General features: G+C 40.3%; 1 pseudogene; it reads left to right on the plus strand.

Moving 5' to 3' along the window:
- The first annotated feature begins 235 nt into the window (after window positions 1–235).
- Window positions 236–4,982, plus strand: LOC149380602 (uncharacterized; annotated as a pseudogene).
- Window positions 4,983–5,596: the final 614 nt, after the last annotated feature.

Here is a 5,596-nt window from a genome sequence, read left to right on the forward strand (position 1 = left end):
ACACTAGAGTGGAAAAAGGCAAGAGTGTGAGATTATTTGAGGGTAAAAGCCATTTTATTTCTAAACACGAGTGTTGAGCGGATACATTATTGAGAGAAACACGTGAGCGAGTGTTTGTGAGGTCCTCTAACAGATACGTTTTTTTTTTAATAAAAAAATATATATATTTTAAATGTCAGGAAACGAATCTGATCGTGGGAGATACGTACAACCACCACTTAATCGAAATCTTCAAATGGAGGCATTCGTGGGTTTGATGACGGAGAAGTTTGAGCAACTAAATGCGAGGATTGATGGAATAGAAGGGATGGCAGCAAATCATGCACCAAATGTTCCCAATAGACGAGCACACAGAGCTGAAGAAGAGGGTGATGTATCGGAAGGTGTTGAAGACGAGGTTGCTGAAGATGGTGGAGAAGAGCGTCAACATAACCGGGGCAGGTTTGGGCGTGGTAATGGGAATAGAGAAGCTAGGAGGGGAAGGCCTGGAAGGGATGATGATTTGGGGAGTATAAAGGTGACCATACCTTCTTTTCAGGGGAGAAATGAACCTGAAGTCTATTTGGAGTGGGAGCAAAAGATAGAGATGGTGTTCGAGTGTCATAACTACTCGGAGATGAAGAAGGTGAAGCTCGCAGCGATTGAGTTCACTGATTATGCCATAATATGGTGGGATCAGTTGTTGAAAGAAAGGAGGAGAAATAGAGAGCGCACGGTGGAGACATGGGAGGAGATGAAAGCCATCATGAGGCGGCGATTCATTCCAAGTTATTACCATCGGGAGTTGTACAACAAATTGCAGCGTCTAACTCAAGGAATAAAGAGTGTAGATGAGTATGTCAAGGAGATGGAGGTGGCAATGATAAGGGCAAACGTGGTGGAGGACAGAGAAGCAACGATGGCCAGATTCTTGCATGGACTAAATCGTGAGATAGCGGATGTCGTGGAGATGCAACATCACGTGGAGTTGACCGATATGGTGCACCAAGCCATCAAAGCGGAGCAGCAACTAAAGCGAAGGAACATGGCTAGGAGAGGACCAAGTATGTCGTCAACAAATTCGTGGAGGGCAGCCTCTAGACGAGATGAATTTCAAGCAAACAAGCCTAAATTTGACACTTTGAAAAACGTCATACAACAACCAGGGGCTACACAAGGTAACAAAGAGGCTAATTCTACTAAAACACGTGATATAAAGTGTTTCAAATGTAGAGATTCAGGATATATAGCCAGCGAGTGCCCAAACAAGAGGGTTATGGTGATAAACGCACAAGGTCAGCTTGAGTCGGAGGATGAGGAAGATGAAGTAGATGAGGACATGCCAATACTTGAGGATTGCAGCGATGGTGAATACCCAGTCGATGGAGAACTATTAGTGGCGATGAGAGCTCTTAGTGCACAAGTGAAGAAAGAAGAAAATAATCAGCGCGAGAATTTGTTTCATACTCGATGCTTCGTGAACCGGAAAGTGTGTAGTGTGATTATTGATGGAGGAAGTTGCACGAATGTCGCGAGCAATGAACTTGTCGAGAAATTGGCGCTGCCTACCTTGAAGCATCCACGACCCTACCTTCTTCAATGGCTTAATGATAGTGGAAACATCAAGGTGACAAAATAAGTTCTTGTGGCATTTTCGATTGGCAAGTATGAAGATCAGGTGCTTTGTGATGTGGTACCGATGGAGGCTTGTCACATGCTTTTGGGGAGGCCATGGCAATTTGATAGGAGGGTCTCACATGATGGTTTCACCAATCGATACTCTTTTACTCTTAAAGAGCAACCTGTTACACTTGTACCATTAAGTCCCAATCAAGTTCTTGCTGATCAATTGAAATTACAAACAAAAAGAGAAAAAGAAAAAGAAAAAGAAAGAGAAAAAGAAAAAGAAAAAGAAAAAGAAAGAGAAAAAGAAAGAGAAAAAGATGAAAAAAAGGAATTTGAAAAGAAAGAGAGAAACATGAGTGAAAAAGTTAGTCTCATGGCAAAAAAAAGTGAGATCAAGAGGGCATTATTCACCCATCAAGCCCTTATAGTACTCATGTACAAGGAGGCCTTTTTATGTACTGATGATCTTGCCGGATCTTTGCCGAGCAACGTTTTCTCTCTTTTGCAGGAATTTGTAGATGTGTTTCCGGAAGAGGTACCTCCTGGTTTACCTCCTATTCGAGGGATCGAACATCAAATCGACTTTGTTCCTGGCTCCACAATTCCAAAACGACCAGCCTATAGAAGTAATCCGGAGGAGACTAAGGAACTTGAGCGGCAAGTCAGTGAGCTAATGGAGAAGGGACATGTGAGAGAAAGCATGAGTCCGTGTGCTGTTCCGGTGATTCTAGTGCCGAAGAAGGATGGGACATGGAGAATGTGTGTTGATTGTCGAGCCATCAACAACATCACGGTAAAGTATCGACATCCTATTCCTCGTTTAGATGATATGCTGGATGAATTGCATGGATCGTGTGTGTTTTCTAAAATTGATCTTAAGAGTGGATATCATCAGATTAGAATGAAAGAAGGAGATGAGTGGAAAACTGCATTTAAGACAAAATATGGATTGTATGAATGGTTAGTTATGCCTTTTGGGTTAACCAATGCCCCGAGCACATTCATGAGACTTATGAACCATGTTTTACGTACTTTCCTTGGACATTTTGTTGTTGTCTACTTTGATGATATTCTGATTTATAGCAAAAACCTTGAGGATCATGTTGCACATCTAAAATTGGTTTTAGAAGTTTTGAGGAAAAAAAGCTTATTTGGAAATCTTAAGAAATGTACATTTTGCACGGATAAGCTTGTGTTTCTTGGTTTTGTTGTAAGTGCTAAAGGGATTGAAGTTGATGAGGAAAAGGTGAAGGCAATTCACGATTGGCCAACACCTACTTCGGTAAGTCAGGTAAGAAGTTTTCATGGTTAGGCTAGTTTTTATCGACGATTTGTTCGAGACTTTAGTAGCCTTGCAGCGCCGCTAACCGAAGTCATCAAGAAGAACATCCCATTTAAATGGGGAGCTGAGCAAGAAAAGGCATTCAGACTGATCAAGAAAAAATTAACTAATGCTCCTTTGCTTATTTTGCCTAACTTCACTAAAACGTTTGAAATTGAGTGTGATGCTTCAGGTTTAGGAATTGGTGGAGTTTTGATGCAAGAAGGAAGACCAATTGCGTATTTTAGTGAAAAGTTGAGTGGGGCAGCCCTGAACTATCCTACTTATGATAAGGAATTATATGCATTGGTGAGGACTTTGGAAAATTGGCAGCACTATCTTTGGCCTAAAGAATTTGTGATACATACGGATCATGAGTCGTTGAAGCATTTGAAAGGCCAACACAAATTGAATAGACGACATGCGAAATGGGTGGAGTTCATTGAAACATTTCCATATGTGATCAAATAAAAGCAAGGTAAGGAGAATGTTGTGGCAGATGCATTATCTCGCAGGTACGTTCTACTCTCTACTCTAGATTCTAAGTTGCTTGGATTTGAGTACATTAAGGAATTGTATGCTTCTGATTCTGATTTTGGGGCGGCTTTTGAATGTTGTTCTAATGGGGCGAATGGCAAATTTTTTATTCATGATGGTTTTCTATTTCGTGAAAATAAATTATGCATTCCTCATTCTTCATTACGTGAACTACTTGTTAGAGAAGCACATTCTGGTGGTTTGATGGGTCATTTTGGGGTAGCTAAGACATTGGGTGTGTAGCATGAACATTTCTATTGGCCCTATATGAAACGAGATGTTGAAAAGATTTGTGAGCGATGCATAACTTGTAAACAGGCCAAGTCTAAACAACAACCACATGGTTTGTATACACCACTTCCGATTCCTAGTGCACCTTGGGTTGATATTTCAATGGACTTCGTTTTGGGATTACCAAGGACTAAGAGGGGGAGAGATTCTGTTTTTGTGGTCGTTGATCGATTTTCTAAAATGGCACATTTTATTGCATGTCACAAAACTGATAACGCATCAAACATTGCTGACCTGTTTTTCAAAGAGATTGTTAGGTTGCATGGCATGCCTCGCACAATTGTTTCTGATAGAGATGCGAGATTCTTGAGCTATTTTTGGAAAACGTTGTGGGGAAAGCTTTGGAACAAAACTATTGTTTTCTACTACTTGTCATCCACAAACCGATGGGCAAACTGAAGTGGTAAATAGATCATTATCCACTTTGTTGCGTTCTATCATTCAAAAGAACCTGAAAGCTTGGGAAGATTGTTTCCCACATGTTGAATTTTCATATAATCGTAGTGTTCACTCTGCAACTAAGTTCTCTCCTTTTGAAATTGTTTATGTTTTTAATCCAATAACACCTTTGGATTTGATTCCTTTACCTATTGGTGAGCAAGTTAACTTGGATGGGAAAAAGAAGGCAGATCTTGTGAAACAGATTCATGAGAAGACAAGCCAAAACATAGAGCGACGGACTGAGCAATACGCAAAGAATGCCAACAAGAGCCGCAAGAAAGTGATTTTTGAGCCAGGGGACTGGGTTTGGTTGCACATGAGAAAGGAGCGATTCCCTGAGCAAAGGCGTTCCAAATTACTTCCAAGGGGTGACGGACCATTCCAGGTTCTGGAGCGCATCCATGACAATGCCTACAAGCTTGACTTACCTGGTGAGTATGGTGTTAGTGCAAGCTTTAATGTTTCTGATCTATCATATTTTGATGTAGGTGATGATTTGAGGACAAATCGCTTTCAAGAGGGGGAGAATGATGAGAATCGAGGAGCTAAAGTGGATGCAAGTGATCAAGGAGCTCAAATGGATACAAGTGGACCTGAGATGACTAAAAGAAAACTTTCAAGTGGTCAATTAAGTTTGCCTAGTGGGCCTCTCACAAGGTTTAAGGCCAAACAATTCAAAGAGGCTCTAAATGGGCTGATTCAACAAGTTAGTTCATTTGGGCCCAAAGTGGAGGCAAATCTAAAGCAAGAGAGCCTAATTACAATGATTAAGGTTCTACAAGAGTAATCAGAATGTCTAGGTCGTTTTTAGGCATTGGATCCACATTTCTAACAATAAATAAGGCTGTTCACTCTTTTGGGAGTTACTTTTGTAACCACTCAGAATAGTTGGACGAATTTGGGGTGTTTATACCCATTTAGTGTGTTGTTTTGTGTGTTTTTATGTCAAAAACTTTCAGTTTCAATGTTATAAGGGCTGAGAGTTATTTGCATTTAGATTTCAGCTTTTATTACTAGTGTCTTAAATGTTGTTTTTAGAGCTGTTGGAGCAAAACGTTTTTGGCTGATTGTAAAGCCTCTCCAAGGCTATAAATAAGTGTTTAGGAGAATGTAATCAGACAATTCCCCTTTGAATGAAATATATGTGAGTTTGTGTCTTTCTTGTTCTTGAAAAGACTTTTTGAACTTATAAAGTTTTCTTGTGGCGTTCAGCAACTTGACTTATCATCTTGATTCTTAAGTGATCATCTTGAGTATCTTGGTGTGGCGTCATATATATTTTAGGCTTGGTTCTTATCTCTCTAGATATTGGGTCAAGTCTCAACATTCTAGTCCTTTGCAGATCTTGGGGTCTTTTTCCAATCATTGTTATTGGGTCTTATCACATTTGTTGGTAAGGAT

This window comes from Urtica dioica, chromosome 11 (genome assembly GCF_054948205.1).
Source record: "Urtica dioica subsp. dioica isolate 48M chromosome 11, U.dioica_male_clone48M_v1_H2, whole genome shotgun sequence".
Taxonomy (NCBI): Eukaryota; Viridiplantae; Streptophyta; class Magnoliopsida; order Rosales; family Urticaceae; genus Urtica; species Urtica dioica.